Source organism: Balaenoptera musculus, chromosome 1 (genome assembly GCF_009873245.2).
Source record: "Balaenoptera musculus isolate JJ_BM4_2016_0621 chromosome 1, mBalMus1.pri.v3, whole genome shotgun sequence".
Classification (NCBI taxonomy): Eukaryota; Metazoa; Chordata; class Mammalia; order Artiodactyla; family Balaenopteridae; genus Balaenoptera; species Balaenoptera musculus.
This window is the reverse complement of record NC_045785.1, coordinates 848725-867653: the sequence shown is the minus strand read 5'-3', so window position 1 is coordinate 867653 and position 18929 is coordinate 848725. Positions and strand designations below refer to the sequence as shown.

General features: G+C 41.2%; 1 protein-coding gene across 1 annotated transcript in view; it reads left to right on the top strand.

The window, feature by feature from the left end:
• Window positions 1–505: 505 nt before the first annotated feature.
• The window catches only part of CFAP74 (cilia and flagella associated protein 74), an 81517-nt gene continuing 63093 nt past the window's right edge, over window positions 506–18929 (top strand). The window contains exon 1 of the mRNA XM_036868970.1: window positions 506–569. The gene's annotated coding sequence lies outside the window, so the exon portion shown is untranslated. The remainder of the gene's footprint in view (window positions 570–18929) is intronic.

Here is an 18929-nt window from a genome sequence, read left to right as displayed (position 1 = left end):
AGGGCTGGGGGCTGGAGAATGCGCGGGGAAAGCTCGGTTCAGCTCCAGCCCAGTGTGCCATATTGTGCCAAGTCTCTCATCTCGAAAAGGAAAGTGAGGAACCCCGATTTTATGTGAACTCTCCTGTTTTTCAAATTGACAACTAATCCGAACTTCAACCGGCTTGGCCCAAACCAGGGGAGGCAGCCTGGCGCGCCGTCCGGGCCACCGAGCAGCGCTGGTCTCCTCCGCCACTGCCCGGGTGCCCCAGCGACCCTCCGCTCGCGGCCTCGGCCTCGGCCAGCGCGCGAATCCCGGCGGCGACCACCGGAGTAGCGCGCCCCCGCCTCCCTCCCGCGCTCGGGGCGCAAGTGGCCGCCTCGGCCGCACTGCGCCTGCGCGGGGGCGCGCCGCCGGACCGAGCCATCGCGCGAGCGGGGAAGGGGGGCGCGGGCACCCCCACACCGCGATGGAGCCGTCCGTTGCCATGGAGCGGCCCGCGCCAAACGGCGCAGCCAGCTGCAGCCGCAGCCGAGCAGCTTCTCCGCCCGGAGCCCGCGCCGTTCGGACCCCGGCGGGTCTGCTGAGAGGTGGGTCCGTTGGCCCCGGAGCCTGGGGCTGGGTCGGGGGCTTTGGCCGCCCCCCCAGGCACAAATCAGCGCCTTCATCGTGGAAGTTCTGCCCGAGAAATAAGTGCTAGTGCGGGGGGTGGGGGTCGCCCCTGGCCGGTCTCAGGGACCCCAGGGTGCCGTGCAGCTTGGGTTCCGAGCTCTGCTCCGGCTCCGCGCGGACGTTGCGATGTTGTCCTTGCACATCTAGGACACCGTTGAGCAAAACTCGAGGGGTCAGCCCGGCTGGTAAGAAGAGGGGACTCTGAGGGTCCGGGCAGAGGAAAGGAATTCCGAGGTCATCTCAGTTTGGTTTTTAATGGTTACCTGTTTCTGGAAACCTCTATTATTTGTTTCCCGTAAACGCATACTCGTTTTACGTGCTCACATTATGTATCTGGCAAACACTCCTTGACCATCTGCCGTGAGCCAAGTACTGAAGTAGGTGATGGGCGGACCGGCTCTGGTACCCACAGTCCAAAGAATTCCCTGATAGGTTATCCCTGTAGACGGATGGCGAGTACACTCACAGGTACAGCTGAAGGACTGGTTATAAAGCCAGCATCACTAGTCACTACCCAAGTCCAGAAATACAACCTGGTCAGCACCCCAAGTCAACCTACCCCTCCCTTGCCCCACGCAGACCCTTCCCCGGTGACCATAGGCTGACTTTCTGATTCTAATTTCCTTGATTTTCTTTAGTTTTACCGTTTGTAAACAATATAATTGTTTCACCTGTTTTTAAACCTTATATAAATGGGAAAATGCTGTATATATTCTTTTTAAATTTTTGAAACAATCCCAAATATATGTAAAAGTTGCAAGTTCAGCATAAAAAACTTGTTTCCTGGAGCAGTTGAGGATAAGTTGCCTGCGTGGTGCTCTGTCACCTCCAGATACTTTCGTGTGCATTTCCTACACATAAGGACAATCTCCAGCATAACCACACACGACCATCAAAGATCCCATAAAGTCACAAACCCAAAAGGGTCCAGTCTGGGACCCCCCACTGCACTGTGATGTGATGAGCAGTCATCGTGGTTCTTTAGTCTCCTTCATTCCAGAACATTCATCAGGCTTTCCTTGGCTTCGTGACCCTGACACTTTTGAAGGTTTAGGCCAGTGACTTTGTAGAAAGCTCCTCTGTTTGGGTTTGTCTGATGGTTCCTTGTGATCAGACTCCCATTATGCGTCTTCGGCAGGAAAGTCACAGAAGTGACACCACGTGTCACTCTCGGCTCGTTCCATCCTGTCAGGTGGCTCACAGTGGTCCATTTGTCACATTAGTGACGAGTTTGCTTTGATCACTTGATGCAGGTGGTGTCTGCCAGCATCTCACCTGGGAAGTTACCTTGCCCTTTGTAATTGATGAGTATTTTGCTGGGCAGTACTTTGAGGCTCTGAAGATACGTCATCCCTCCCAGGCTTGAGCCAGTGGCGCACACAGTGGACACCTACCCCCTCTCCCCGCCCCCCGCTTGGGCTCTCATACCCGACACTGGACTGGCTGCCTTCCTCCACTCAGGCTCTGTCACCCAGTCTGGGCCACTGTGGACCCTGTTTCACAGGCCCACCTGGGGCAGAAGGGGAAGAGGAAAAGCAGCCTGTGCTTGTGTCTTCCTCCCTCTCAGTTGTGTGTAAGAGACTCATCCACGCTGCTGCACGAGCTGTGGGTCACTCACCTCCATCCCCACCTAGCTCGCCACAGTGTGGATCTCACAGTTCTGCTGCCGATGGCTGTGGGTTGTTTCCGTAGTTACTGCTCTTAAGAACACTGCTCTCTGGGGTCTCCTTATGGCTCCTGGTATTTATGTGTGTTAGGAGTGGAATTGTGTCTCCTCAAAAAAAAAAAGATATGTTGACATCCTAACCCCCAGTATCTCAGAATATGACCTCATTTGGAAATTGGGTCATTGGGGATGTAATTGGTTAAGACGATGTCATACCGGAGGAAGGTGGGCCCCTCCTCCAATATGACAGACGTCTTTATAAACGGGAATTTGGACGTAGACACGCACACAGGGAGACTGTCACATGGATTGGAATTACGCTGCCACAAGCCCGGGAACCAGAAGCTAGCAGAGAAGTCTGGAATAGATCCTTCCCTAGCACTTCAGTGGGAGTTGGCACCTTGATTTCAGATTTCTGGCCTCCAGAACTATGAGAAAATACTTTTGTGTTCTAAGACAGCCAGTTTGTGATACTTTGTTATGGCATCCCCAGGAAACTAATACAGCATCTAAGTTTCTGTAGGGTAAATGCCTAGGAGAGGAATTGCTGAGTCAGAGGGCGTCGTAGACAGAATAATGGCCCCCAGAGACCGCCATGTCCTGCCCCTTGGAACCCGTGAATGTGTTAGGTTACAGGCACCGGGAATGTAGGTTGTTAGCTGACTCTGAGATGGGAGATTGTGCTGGATTATCCCGGTGAGCCCAGTGCAACTAGGAGGGCTCTCCTAGTGGAAGAGGGAGGCGGAGGAGAGCCAGAAAGAAAGCAGCCCGAGAAAGACCACCTGACATTAGTGGCTTTGAAGTTGCTAAGATGGGGCCTTGGCCGAGGCACGTGGGTGACCTCTAGAAACTGGAAAAGGCAAGGAAATGGACCCTCCCCCATTTCCTGGAGCCTCAGGAAAGGAGGGCAGCCCTGCCGACACCTTGATTTTAGCCCAGTGGGGCTCATTTCAGACTTATGACCTCCAGAACTGTAAGATAATACATCTGTGTTAAGTCCCTGAGTGTGTGGCAATTTCTTACGGCAGCAATAGGATACCAGTGCAGAGGGCGTGTATATATTTAACTTTACAACACAATGCTGAACTCTTTTCAAAGCACCTGTCCCAGTTTTCACTCCCACCGTTAGGGCGTGAGCCTTCCCACTGCTTCGTGTCCTTGGTGGCACCTGGTATACTCAGGCTCGTAATGTGTTACCGAGTCTGATGGCTGTGTAATAATAGTATGTGGCTTTACTCTGCATTTCCCTGATTACAAATGAGGTTGAGCAACTTTTTTTGGTTTATCACCAAGAAACAGTTCATCATCTAGCCAGGACTCTGTTAAGAGTTACAGGGAGCACTGTTAATAACGCCGGGAAAACAGGCATGTATCAGGCCATTTGAACGTCCTTTATTGTAACCTGCCTGTCACAGTCTCGCCATTTTGCTGTTGGGCTGCCCGTCTTCTCTGTTGAGCCGTGGATGTCCCTTACTTGTCTTGATGGTAAACCTTTTGGGAAATGTGTTGCATTTATCTTCTAATCTGTAGTTTTTCTTAAACTCTCCTTAGGGTGTTAGCTGAACCAAAGTTTTTGGTTTTTGTTTTTTTTTAAAGACATTTTCTCTATACTTTTTAAAATATTTATTTATTTATTTATTTATTATTTTTGGCTGTGTTGGGTCTTCGTTTCTGTGCGAGGGCTTTCTCTAGTTGTGGCGAGTGGGGGTCACTCTTCATCGCGATGTGCAGGCCTCTCACTGTCGCGGCCTCTCTTGTTGCAGAGCGCAGGCTCAGTAGTTGTGGCTCACAGGCCCAGTTGCTCCGCAGCATGTGGGATCCTCCCAGACCAGGGCTCGAACCCATGTCCCCTGCATTGGCAGGCGGATTCTCAACCACTGCGCCACCAGGGAAGCCCTGAACCAAAGTTTTTAAGTGTATGAGACTCTACCAGCTTTTCCTCTTGTGACTTAATGTTTTTGATGTCTTGTTTAAGAAAACCTGAAGGCCTGAAGGCCCCTCCGCCTCCACCGCAGCAGTTTTGCTCTTCACTTGATTTCCGGGGTGGACGCCCAGCTGCTTAGCACGTGGACTGAGATGTCCATTCCCTGCCCGCCGCTCGCACACGCGTGCGCACACTGCCCTGTCGGAGTTTGGGGCGTTTTTAATGCCTCTGTGGAGCAATTTGGAGAGAACTGGCATCCTGGCAACACTGAGTGTCCGTTACGTGACCGTGCATCTCTCCACTGATTTATTTATATCGCTTTTATTTTTTTAGGTGTCTGTTATGGACAATTTCACACTCACCAAGCGGTGGTCCTATGAACCGTCAGGTGCCCAGCCCCCTTCACTGGTCACCAGAATCGAGTCACCCCTGCTGCTTCTACTGCTTGTCACTTGTAGCGCTTGGCTGATGTATTTTAGAGAAAACCCCAGGTGTCAAAGTTCACCCGTAAACGCTTTAGTACACAATTCTAACGGATAAAGAACTTATTTTTAGCATAGCCACAAATTCATTATCAACCCCAGCCAAGTTAACATTGATTTCTTAATAAAATCTAATACCACTTGGTGTCCATTTTCCCGCATTACCTCAGAAATGTCTTTTACAGTTTCTCGCTTGACTCAGGTTCCAAACAAGAACCCCACCTTGCATGTGGTTGACCTGCCTCTCACGGCTTTTGCATTCAAAACAGCCCCCCTTCCCTTTCCCCCCGTGGCATCCATTTGCTGAAGAAACTGGGTCATTGACTCCACTTATTCTCTATTTAGGTCTGATTTCATGTCACCTGACGGGGCTTCATCATTTTCTCATTGGGCGTCGTGCTCCTTTTTTGTTGTATTTATTCCCAAGTACTTCATATTTATTGGTGTAATTGTAAATGATAAGTTTTCCAAATCTTATTTTCTCATTATTTGTTCTGATAAATAGGAATATCATTGATTTTTATTACCGAATTTATATCTAGCAACATTACTAAATTGTCTCAGTAATATTAACAATTTATCTCTATACTCATTTGGATTTTCTACATGCACAATTGTGTTATCTGAAAACAACTGTCTCCCCTTCCACTCCTCATGCCTTGTATTTCTTTCTTCTCTGCTTGTTCCAGTCGGGAGACCCAGTGGCTTCAGAGAGCACCCTTGTTTTGTTCTCAGTCTTAAAGAAAATGCTTTTAATGTTTATGATTTTTTTTCTTTTGGCCACGCCGAACGGCTTGCGGGGAGCTTAGCTCCCTGACCAGGGATCCAACCCGTGCCCCCTGCAGTGGAAGCATGGAGTCTTGACCGCTGGACCGCCAGGGAAGTCTTAATAATATTTATGATTAAGTATGACGTTGCCTGTGGATTATTGTTGGCAGACATTCTTTATCACATTAAAGAAGTCTAATGCCAGTTTGCTACATTTTTAAAAAGTGTAAGTGGGATGTTGAATTTCTTCAATGTTTTTTTCTGCATTGAGTCAATTGTATATTTCTCTTCTCTGGTCTGTTCGTGTGGTGAGTTGACTTGATTTCTAACGCTAAGCAAATCCGTCTTCGTTGTGATGTGTCATCCTGTCTACGTGTGGCTGGCTTTAGCCTGGTGGCACTTCACCTCAAGAGTGAGGCTGATCTGTAATTTTCCTTTCCCTGTTTTCACTGCCAGGCTCTCGTAGCAAAAGTTAAGTGGCTCCACGAAACAAACCAGGGAGTGGACCTTCTGGTTCTCTTTCCTGGAAGAAAGTGTGTGAAACTGGAACATTTTGAACCTCAAATGTTTCATGGAACTTGATAGGGAAGCCTCGGAGCCTAGAGTTTTCTTGGTGGGAACATATTTGACTTTTTTTTTTTTTTAATGTTTATTTATTTATTTTTCTTATTAGTCATCCATTTTATACACATCAGTGTATACATGTCAATCCCAATCTCCCAATTTATCCCAACACCACCCCCGCCGCTTTCCCGCCTTGGTGTCCATACGTTTCTTCTGTGTTTCAATTTCTGCTCTGCAAACTGGTTCATCTGTACCATTTTCTAGGTTCCACATATATGCATTAATATATAATATTTGTTTTTCTCTTTCTGACTTACTTCACTCTGTATGACAGTCTCTAGATGCATCCACGTCTTTACAAATGACCCAATTTCATTCGTTTTTATGGCTGAGTAATAATTCCATTGTATATATGTACCACATCTTCTTTATCCATTCATCTGTCGATGGGCATTTAGGTTGCTTCCATGACCTGGCTATTGTAAATAGTGCTGCAGTGAACATTGGGGTGCATGTGTCTTTTTGAATTATGGTTTTCTCTGGGTATATGCCCAGTAGTGGGATTGCTGGGTCATATGGTAATTCTATTTTTAGTTCTTTAAGGAACCTCCATACTGTTCTCCATAGTGGCTGTATCAATTTACATTCCCACCAACAGTGCAAGAGGGTTCCCTTTTCTCCACACCCTCTCCAGCATTTGTTGTTTGTAGATTTTCTGATGATGCCCATTCTAACTGGTGTGAGGTGATACCTCATTGTAGTTTTGATCGGCATTTCTCTAATAATTAGTGATGTTGGGCTTCCCTGGTGGCGCAGTCGTTAAGGATCTGCCTGCCAATGCAAGGGACACAGGTTCGAGCCCTGGCCTGGGAAGATCCCACATGCGGCAGAGCAACTAAGCCCGTGCACCACAACTACTGAGCCTGAGCTCTAGGACCCGCGAGCCACAACTACTGAGCCCACGTGCCACAACTACTGAAGCCTGCGTGCCTAGAGCCCGTGCTCCGCAACAAGAGAAGCCACGACAATGAGAAGCCCGTGCACCACAACGAAGAGTAGCCCCCGCTCACCGCAACTAGAGAAAGCCTGTGCGCAGCAACGAAGACCCAACACAGCCAAAAATAAATAAATAAATAAATAAATATATTTTAAAAAAAAATTAGTGATGTTGAGCAGCTTTTCATGTGCTTCTTGGCCATCTGTATGTCTTCTATGGAGAAATGTCTCTTTAGGTCTTCTGCCCATTTTTGGATTGGGTTCTTTGTTTTTTTGATATTGAGTTGCATGAGCTGTTTATATATTTTGGAGATTAATCCTTTGTCCGATGATTCATTTGCAAATATTTTCTCCCATTCTGAGGTTGTCTTTTCGTCTTGTTTATGGTTTCCTTTGCTGTGCAAAAGCTTTTAAGTTTCATTAGATCCCATTTGTTTATTTTTGTTTTTATTTCCATTACTCTAGGAGGTGGATCAAAAAAGATCTTGCAAAAAAAAAAAAAAAAGATCTTGCTGTGATTTATGTCAAAGAGTGTTCTTCCTATGTTTTCCTCTAAGAGTTTTATAGTGCTCAGTCTTACATTTAGGTCTCTAATCCATTTTGAGTTAATTTTTGTGTATGGTGTTAGGAAGTGTTCTAATTTCATTCTTTTACATGTAGCTGTCCAGTTTTCCCAGCACCACTTATTGAAGAGACTGTCTTTTCTCCATTGTATATCCTTGCCTCCTTTGTCATAGATTAGTTGACCATAGGTGCATGGGTTTATCTCTGGGCTCTCTATCCTGTTCCATTGATCTATATTTCTGTTTTTGTGCCAGTACCATATTGTCTTGATTACTGTAGCTTTGTAGTATAGTCTGAAGTCAGGGAGTCTGATTCCACCAGCTCCGTTTTTTTCCCCCAAGACTGCTTTGGCTATTCAGGGTCTTTTGTGACTCCATACAAATTTTAAGATTCTTTTGTTCTAGTTCTGTAAAAAATGCCATTGGTAATTTGATAGGCATTGCATTGAATCTGTAGATTGCTTTGGGTAGTATAGTCATTTTCACAATATTGATTCTTCCAATCCAAGAACATGGTATATCTCTCCATCTGTTGGTATCATCTTTAATTTCTTTCATCAGTGTCTTATAGTCTTCTGCATACAGGTCTTTTGTCTCCCTAGGTAGGTTTATTCCTAGGTATTTTATTCTTTTTGTTGCAATGGTAAATGGGAGTGTTTCCTTAATTTCTCTTTCAGATTTTTCATCATTAATGTATAGGAATGCAAGAGATTTCTGTGCATTAATTTTGTATCCTGCAACTTTACCAAATTCATTGATTAGCTCTAGTAGTTTTCTGGTGGCATCTTTAGGATTCTCTGTGTATAGTATCATGTCATCTGCGAACAGTGACAGTTTTACTTCTCCTTTTCCAATTTGTATTCCTTTTATTTCTTTTTCTTCTCTGACTGCCATGGCTAGGACTTCCAAAACTATGTTGAATAATAATGGTGAGAGTGGACATCCTTGTCTTCTTCCTGATCTTAGTGGAAATGGTTTCAGTTTTTCACCATTGAGAATGATGTTTGCTGTGGGTTTGTTGTATATGGCCTTTATTATGTTGAAGTAGGTTCCCTCTGTGCCCACCTTCTGGAGAGTTTTTATCATAAATGGGTGTTGAATTTGGTCAAAAGCTTTTTCTGCATCTATTGAGATGATCATATGGTTTTTATTCTTCAATTTGTTAATATGGTGTATCACATTGATTGATTTGCATATATTGAAGAATCCTTGCATCTCTGGGATAAATCCCACTTGATCATGGTGTATGATCCTTTTAACGTGTTGTTGGATTCTGTTTGCTAGTATTTTGTTGAGGATTTTTGCATCTATATTCATCAGTGATATTGGTCTGTAATTTTCTTTTTTTGTAGTATCTTTGTCTGGTTTTGGTATCAGGGTGATGGTGGCCTCATAGAATGAGTTTGGGAGTGTTCCTTCCTCTGCAATTTTTTGGAAGAGTTTGAGAAGGATGGGTGTTAGCTCTTCTCTAAATGTTTGATAGAATTCACCTGTGAAGCCATCTGATCCTGGACTTTTGTTTGTTGGAAGATTTTTAATCACAGTTTCAATTTCATTATTTGTGATTGGGCTGTTCATATTTTCTATTTCTTCCTGGTTCAGTCTTGGAAGGTTATACCTTTCTAAGAATTTGTCCGTTTCTTCCAGGTTGTCCATTTTATTGGCATAGAGTTGCTTGTAGTAGTCTCTTAGGATGCTTTGTATTTCTGCAGTGTCTGTTGTAACCTCTCCTTTTTCATTTCTAATTTTATTGATTTGAGTCCTCTCCCTCTTTTTTCTTGATGAGTCTGGCTAATGGTTTGTCAATTTTGTGTATCTTCTCAAAGAACCAGCTTTTAGTTTTATTGATCTTTGCTATTGTTTTCTTTGTTTCTATTTCATTTATTTCTGCTCTGATCTTTATGATTTCTTTCCTTCTGCTAACTTTGGGTTTTGTTTGTTCTTCTTTCTCTAGTTCCTCTAGGTGTAACGTTAGACTGTTTATTTGAAATTTTTCTTGTTTCTTGAGGTAGGCTTGTATAGCTATAAACTTCCCTCTTAGAACTACTTTTGCTGCATCCCATAGGTTTTGGATTGTCGTGTTTTCATTGTCATTTGTCTCTAGGTATTTTTTGATTTCCTCTTTGATTTCTTCAGTGATCTCTTGGTTATTTAGTAACGTATTGTTTAGCCTCCATGTGTTTGTGTTTTTTACGTTATTTTCCCTGTAATTGATTTCTAATCTCATAGCGTTGTGGTCAGAAAAGATGCTTGATGTGATTTCAATTTTCTTAAATTTACTGAGGCTTGATTTGTGACCCAAGATGTGATCTATCCTGGAGAATGTTCCGTGCACACCTGAGAAGAATGTGTAATCTTCTGTTTTTGGATGGAATGTCCTATAAATATCAATTAAATCTTTCTGGTCTATTGTGTCATTTAAAGCTTGTGTTTCCTTATTAATTTTCTGTTTGGATGACCTGTCCATTGGTGTGAGTGAGGTGTTAAAGTCCCCCACTATTATTGTGTTACTCTCGATTTCCTCTTTTAGAGCTGTTAGCAGTTGCCTTATGTATTGAGGTGCTCCTATGTTGGGTGCATATATATTTATAATTGTTATATCTTCTTAGATTGATCCCTTTATCATTACGTAGTGTCCTTCCGTGTCTCCTGTAACATGCTTTATTTTAAAGTCTATTTTATCTGATATGAGTATAGCTACTCCATCTTTCTTTTGATTTCCATTTGCATGGGATATCTTTTTCCATCCCCTCACTTTCAGTCTGTATGTGTCCCTAGGTCTGAAGTGGGTCTCTTGTAGACAGCATGTATATGGGTCTTGTTTTTGTATCCATTCAGCAAGCCTGTGTCTTTTGGTTGGAGCATTTAATCCATTCACGTTTAAGGTAATTATCGATATGTATGTTCCTATTACCATTTTCTTAATTTTGGGGGGTTTGTTTTTGTAGGTCCTTTTCTTCTCTTGTGTTTCCCACTTAGAGAATTTCCTTTAGCATTTGTTGTAGAGCTGGTTTGATGGTGCTGAATTCTCTTAGCTTTTGCTTGTCTGTAAAGCTTTTGATTTCTCCATCGAATCTGAATGAGATCCTTGCTGGGTAGAGTAATCTTGGTTGTAGGTTCTTCCCTTTCATCACTTTAAGTATATCATGCCACTCCCTTCTGGTTTGTAGAGTTTCTGCTGAGAAATCAACTGTTAACCTTATGGGAGTTCCCTTGTATGTTGTCATTCTTCCCTTGCTGCTTTCAATAATTTTTCTTTGTCTTTAATTTTTGCCAATTTGATTACTATGTGTCTCAGCGTGTTTCCCCTTGGGTTTATCCTGTATGGGACTTTCTGCGCTTCCTGGACTTGGGTGGCTATTTCCTTTCCCATGTTAGGGAAGTTTTCGACTATAATCTCTTCAAATATTTTCTCGGGTCCTTTCTCTCTCTCTTCTCCTTCTGGGACCCCTATAATGCAAATGTTGTTGTGTTTAATATTGTCCCAGAGGTCTCTTAGGCTGTCTTCATTTCTTTTCATTCTTTTTTCTTTATTCTGTTCCGCAGCAGTGAATTCCACCATTCTGTCTTCCAGGTCACTTATCCTTTCTTCTGCCTCAGTTATTCTGCTATTGATTCCTTCTAGTGTATTTTTCATTTCAGTTATTGTATTGTTCATCTCTGTTTGTTTGTTCTTTAATTCTTCTAGATCTTTGTTAAACATTTCTTGCATCTTCTTGATCTTTGCCTCCATTCTTTTTCCGAGGTTCTGGATGATCTTCACTATCATTATTCTGAATTCTTTTTCTGGAATGTTGCCTATCTCCATTTCATTTAGTTGTTTTTCCGGGGTTTTATCTTGTTCCTTCATCTGGTACATAGCCCTCTGCCTTTTCATCTTGTCTATCTTTCTGTGAATGTGGTTTTTGTTCCACAGGCTGCAGGATTGTAGTTCTTCTTGCTTCTGCTGTCTGCAGGATTGTAGTTCTTCTTGCTTCTGCTGTCTGCCCTCACTGTAGATCCTGGTTTCCTCAGCCAGGAAAGGACACAGCGTCTGATAAGATGGAATTAGCACTTGGGTGAAGAAAGCAGTGTATGAGGGGTGATCAACACTCCATCGGAATCATGGCATCATTACATTTGAGCAGTGAAAGTACTCCATTGCTTAATCTCCTTGAGTCTCAATATTCTCACCTCCCAGGCAAATGAAGAGACACTGTGGAATAATGTTTATACTGAAGATAAATTCTTCTCACTCCTGCTGGGCCAGTCACCTGAAACTGCTTATATCACAATTTTTGGTCAGTCAAATCCACAGGGCAATTCTCCTCAAGCAGCAATCAGGGGTCCATGGAAGCTGCTAGTGTTGGAGGGTCTCCTGCAGAGGCGGGGGGTGACTGTGCCTCACCGTGAGGACAAGGACACTGGCAGCAGCATTTCTGGGAAGTACTCCTTGGTGTGAGCCCTGCCAGAGTCCCCATATTTGACTCTTGATTGAATTTCTTTTACGCCTGTGGGAATTTTCAAGTTTTCTATTTTTTGTTCTCAAAACAATTTTGGTTAGTAATATTTTTCTAATAATTTGTCCATTGTCTAAATTTGCAAATTTATTGGTGTAAAGTGTTTCATGACATTTTTATATTTTTTCATGTCTGTAGTATCTATAGTTAGAGACCCTTTTCTTCTTATATGGATGATTTGTTCTTTCTCTTTTTATTTATCAGTTTTATTAGAGATTTGTCAGTTTTATAAATCTTCTAAAAGTACAAACTTTTGGCTTTGAGGAACATCTCTATCACATGTTTGTCTTGCAGCATTAATTTCTAATCTTTTTTGTTTTCTTCCTTCTACTTTCTTTGGGTTTATATCGCAGCTCTTTTTATAACCCCTAGAGTTGGATGTTTAGCACATTAATATTTAGCCTGTCTTGTTCCTGATATGAGCATTTAGGATTACAAATTCACTCTGTTCTACCTTGGCTACACTCAGTTTGATATATGGTATTTTCATTATAACTTAGTTAAAAACATTTTATAATTGTCATTATGATTTTTTCTTTGGTGCCTGGGTTATTTAGAAGTATGTTTCTTATTTTCAAAAAATAAGGTGAATTTATAGTTTCTGATTTGATTTTTTTCTTCCAGTTTTATTGGAATATAATTGACATACAGCACTGTATAAGTTTAAGGTGCACAGCATAATGATTTGACATACAAACATCATGAACTGATCGCCACAATAAGTTTAGTGAACATCCATCATCTCACAGGTACAAAATTAAAGAAATAGAAAAAAATTCTTCCTCGTGATGAGAACTCTTAGGATTTACTCTCTTAACAACTTTCATATATAACATACAGAGTGTTAATTACATTTATCATGTTGTACATTACATCATTAGTACTTATTTATCTTATAACTGGAAGTTTGTACATTTTTATGCCCTCATCCAATTCCCCCTTCCCCAATCCCCCGCCTCTGGTAACTACAAATCTGACCTCTTTTTCTATGATTTTGTTTGTTTTTGAAATATAATTAGCCTACAACACTATGTTAGTTCCTGTTACACAACATAATAATTCGATATTTCTATACATTTCGAAGTGATCACAGGGTATGTCTCATTACAATAGGTCACCATACAAAGATACTATATAGTTATTGTTATATTCCCCACACTGTACATTTCATCCCTGTGACTTATTTTTCAGCAGGAAGTTTGTACCTTCCAATCTCTCTTACCTACTTCTCTCCCCTTCTCATCCCCACCCCCTCTGGCAACCACATGTTTGTTCTCTGTATCTGTGACTCTGTTTCTGTTTTATGATGTTTGTTCATTTGTTTTGTTTTTTTAGTTTCTAAATATAAGTGAAATCATACATTATTTGTCTTTCTCTATCTCAGTTATTTCACTTAGCATAATACCCTCAAGGTCCATCCGTATTTTTGCAGATGACAAGATTTCATTCTTTTTATGGCTGAGTAGTACTCCATTGTGTATATATACCACATCTTCTTTATCCATTCACCTGTTGATGGGCACTTATGTTGCTTACATATCTTGGCTATTGTAAATAGTACTGTAATGAATATAAGGGTGCATATATCTTTTCTAATTAGTGTTTTGGGGTTTTTTTCCTTGATAAATACCCAGGAGTAAAATTGATGGATCATATGGTAGTAGTTTTATTTTTAATTTTTTGAGTAATTTCCATACTGTTTTCCACAGTGGCTGCACCAATTTACATTCCCGCCAGCAGTGCAGGAAGGTCCCCTTTCCTCCGTATTCGGCCAGCGTTTGTATATCTTCTTTGGAAAAATACCTATTCAGATCCTCTGCCCAGTTTTTAATCAGGTTTTTCAGTTTGTCGATGTTGAGTTGTATGAGTTCGTATATATTTTGGATATTAACCACTTATTGGATATATTTGCAAACATCATCTGCCATTCAGTAGATGGCCTTTTTTTAAATTTATTTATTTATTTATTTTGGGCTGCATTGGGTCTTCGTTGCTGCGCGCAGGCTTTCTCTAGTTGCGGCGAGCAGAGGCTACTCTTTGTTGTGGTGCGCAGGCTTCTCATTGTTGTGGAGCATGGGTTCTAGGCGCGTGGGCTTCGGTAGTTGTGGCACACGGGCTCAGTACTTGTGGCTCATGGGCTCTAGAGTACAGGCTCAGTAGTTGTGGTGCACGGGTTTAGTTGCTCCGTGGCACGTGGGATCTTCCTGGACCAGGGCTCGGACCCATGTCCCCTGCATTGGCAGGCGGATTCTTAACCACTGTACCACCAGGGAAGTCTCTGGCCTTTTTTGATAATAGTTTTCTTCGCTGCACAAAAGCTTTTTGGTTTGATATAGTCCCATCTGTGTATTTTTGCTTTTGTTTCCCTTGCATGAAGAGACAAATCCAGAAATTATTACTAAGTTCAGTGTCAAAGATCTTACTGCCTATATTTTCTTCTAGAATTTTTACAGTTTGTGGTCTTACATTTAAGCCTTCAATCCATTTTTTTTTAAATTAATTAATTAATTTATTTTTGGGCTGTGTTGGGTCTTCATTGCTGCGTGCGGGCTTTCTCTAGTTGTGGCAAGCGGGGGCTGCTCTTTGTTGTGGAGCACAGGCTCTAGACATGTGGGCTTCAGTAGTTGTGGCGTGCGGGCTCAGTAGCTGTGGCGTGTGGGCTCAGTAGTTGTGGCTCGCGGGCTCTAGAGCGCAGGCTCAGTAGTTGTGATGCACAGGCTTAGTTGCTTTGCGGCATGTGGGATCTTCCTGGACCAAGGCTCAAACCCACGTCCCCTGCATTGGCAAGCGGATTCTTAATCCCTGCGCCACCAGGGAAGTCACATTTAATCCATTTTGAATTTATTCTTATATATGGTATGAGAGAGTAGTCCAGTTCCATTCTTTTGCATGTAGCTGTTCAGTTTTCCAAAAACCATGTATTGAAGAGGCTGTCTTTTCCCCATTGTATATTCTTGACTCATTTGTTGTAGATTAATTTCCCATATAAGTGTGGGTTTATTTCTGGGCTTTCTATTCTGTTCTATTGACCTATGTGTCCATTTTTGTGCCAGTACCATACTGTTTTCATTACTGGAGGTTTGGAGTATAGTTTAAAATCAGGAAGTGTGTTTCCTCCAGCTTCGGAGATTGCTTCGGCTATTTGGGGTCTTTTCTGTTTCTATACATATTTTAAAATTATTTAAATTGAAAAGTGCCATTGGTATTTTGATAGGGATTACATTGAATCTGTAGATTGCCTTGGGTAGTATAGTCATTTTAACAATATTAATTATTCCAATCCATGAGCACAGTATATCTTTCCACCTGTTTGTGTCGTCTTTAATTTCTTTCTTCAGTGTCTTATAGTTTTCTGAGTACATGTCTTTTACTTCCTTAGTTAGTTTTAGTCCTGGGTGTTTTAGTCTTTTTTGATGGGATTGTAAATGGGATTGTTTTCTTAATTTCTCCTCCTGATAGTTTGTTGTTAGTGTATATAAATGCAACAGATTTCTGTGTATTAACTTTGTATCCTGCAATTTTACTGAATTCACTGATGAGTTCTAGTAGTTCTTTGGTGGCATCTTTAGGATTTTCTATGTATAATATCATGTCATCTGTGAACAGTGACAGTTTTACTTCTTCCTTTCCACTTCGGATCCTTTTTTTTTCTTTTTCTTGTCTGAGTGCTGTGGCTAGGACTTCCAAAACTATGTTGAATAAAAATGGCGAGAGTGGACATCCTTGTCTTGTTCCTGATCTTAGAGGAAATGCTTTCAGCTTTTCACCATTGAGAATGATGTTAGCTGTGGGTTTGTCATAAATGGCCTTTATTATGTTGAGGTATGTTTTCTCTCTACCCACTTTGTTGAGTGTTTTTATCATAAATGGAAGTAGAATTTTGTCAAAAGCTTTTTCCTGCATCTATTGAGATGATCATATGATTTTTTAATTTAATTTAATTTAATAATTTTTTTCTGGCTGCATTAGGTCTTTGTTGCTGCATGCAGGCTTTCTCTAGTTACAGCGAGCGGGGCTACTCTTCGTTTTGGTGCATGGGCTTCATATTGCGGTGGCTTCTCTTGTTGCGGAGCACAGGCTCTAGGCACGTGGGCTTCAGTAGTTGTGGCATGCAGGCTCTAGAGTGCAGGCTCAGTAGTTGTGGTGCATGGGCTTAGTTGCTCCGAGGCATGTGGGATCTTCCCGGACCAGGATTCGAACCCGTGTCCCCTGCATTGGCAGGTGAATTCTTAACCACTGCACCACCAGGGAAGTCCCAATCATATGATTTTTATTCCTCAATTTGTTAATGTCATGTATCACATTGATTGATTTGTGGATATTGAAACATCCTTGTATCCCTGGTATAAATCCCACTTTATCATGGTGTATGATCCTCTTAATGTATTGTTGGATTCAGTTTAATAATATTTTATTGAGGATTTTTGCGTGTATGTTCATCAGTGATATTGGCCTATAATTTTCTTTTTTTGTGATATTGTTGTCTGGTTTTAGTATCAGGGTGATGCTGGCCTTGTAGAATGAGTTCAGAAGCATTCCTTTCTCTGCAAATTTCTGGAATAGTTTGAGAAGGCTAGGTGTTCACTTTTCTCTAAATGTTTGGTAGAATTCACCTGTGAAGCCATCTGTTCCTGGACTTCTGTTTGTTGGGAGTTTTTTTAAAAATAATTTTTTGTGGTAATCTCTTATGATCCTTTGTATATCTGTGGTGTCAGTTGTAACTTCTTTTTTTAATTTAATTTTTATTTTATATTGGAGTATAGTTGATTTACAATATTGTGTTAGTTTCAGCTGTACAACAAAGTGATTCAAATATACATATACATATATCCATTCTTTTTCAGACTCTTTTCCCATATAGATTACTACAGAATATTGAGTAGAGTTCCCTGTACTATACAGTAGGTCATTGTTGATTGTCTATTGTATATATAGTAGTGTGTATATGTTAATCCCAAACTCCTCATTCATCCCTCCCCCCACCTTTCCCCTTTGGTAACCTTGAGTTTGTTTTTGAAGTCTGTGAGTCTGCTTCTATTTTTTTTTTAGATTCCACATGTAAGTGATATCATATGACATTTGTCTTTGTCTGACTTACTTCACTTAGTATGATAATCTCTATGTCCTTCCATGTTGCTGCAAATGGCATTATTTCATTCCTTTTTATGGCTGAGTAATATTCCATTGTATATATGTACCACATCTTCTTTTCCCATTCATATGTTGATGGACATTTAGGTTGCTTCCACATCTTGGCTATTTTAAACAGTGCTGCAATGAACATTGGGGGGTGCATGTATCTTTTCATATTATGGTTTTCTCCAGATATATGCCCAGGAGTGGGATTGCTGGGCCGTATGGTAGTTCTATTTTTAGTTTTTTATGGAACCTCCATACTGTTCTCCATAGTGGTTGTACCAATTTACATTGCCACCTACAGTGCAGGAGGGTTCACTTTTCTCCACACCCTCTCCAGCATTTATTGTTTGTAGACTTTCTGATGATGGCCATTCTAACTGGTGTGAGGTGATAACCTCATTGTAGTTTTGATTTGCATTTCTCTAATACTTAGCGATGTCAAGCGTCTTTTCATGTGCTTTTTGGCCATCTATATGTCTTCTTTGGAGAGATGTCTATTTAGATCTTCTGTCCATTTTTTGATTAGGTTGTTTGTTTTTTTGATATTGAGCTGCATGAGCTGTTTGTATATTTTAGAGATTAATCCCTTGTCGGTCACTTCATTTGCAAATATTTTCTTCCATACTCTGGCTTGTCTTTTCATTTTGTTTGTGATTTCCTTTGTTGTGCAAAAGCTTCGAAGTTTAACTAGGTCCCATTTGTTTATTTCATTTTTATTTTCTTTACTCTAGGAGGTGGAAGCAAAAAGATATTGCTACAATTTATGGCAAAGGGTGTCCTGCCTATGTTTTCCTCTAAGAGTTTTATAGTATCTGGTCTTACATTTAGGTCTTTAATCCATTTTGAGTGTATTTTTGTGTATGGTATTAGAGAATGTTCTAATTTCATTATTTTACATGTAGCTGTTCAGTTTTCCCAGCACCACTTATTAAAGAGACTGTCTTTTCTGCATGGTATATTTTTGCCTCCTTTGTTGTAGAGTAATTGACTGTAAGCGTGTGGACTTATTTCTGGGCTTTCTGTCCTGTCCCATTGATCTATATTTCTGGTTGTGACTTCTTTTTCACTTCTGATTTTCTAGATTTGGGCCCTCTCTCTTTTTCTCTTCATGAGTTGGGCTAAAGGTTTATCAATTTTGTTTATCTTTTCAAAGAACCAGCTCTTAGTTTCATTGATCTTTCTGATTGTTTTTTAAAGTCTCTATTTAATTTATTTCTGCTCTGATCTTTATGATTTCTTTCCTTCTACTAACTTTGAGTTTTGTTTGTTCTGCTTTCTCTACTTAGGGTTAGGCTTTAGGTGTACGGTTAGGTTGTTTATCTGAGATTTTTCTTGTTTCCTGAGGTGAGCTTGTATTGCTATAAACTTCCTTCTTAGAACTGCTTTTGCTGCATCCCACAGATTTTGGATTCTTTGCTTTTCATTTTCATTTGTGTCAGGTATTCTTTTATTTTCTTCTTTGATTTCTTCAATGATCCATTGGTTGCTTGGTAGCATATTGTTTAGCCTCCACATGTTTGTGTTTCTTGCAGTTTTTTTCTTGTAGTTGATTTTTAGTCTCATAGCATTGTGATCATAAAAGATGCCTAATATGATTTCAATTTTCTTAAATTTATTGAGACTTGTTTTGTGGCCTAGCAGGTGATCTGTCCTGGAGAGTGTTTCATGTATACTTGA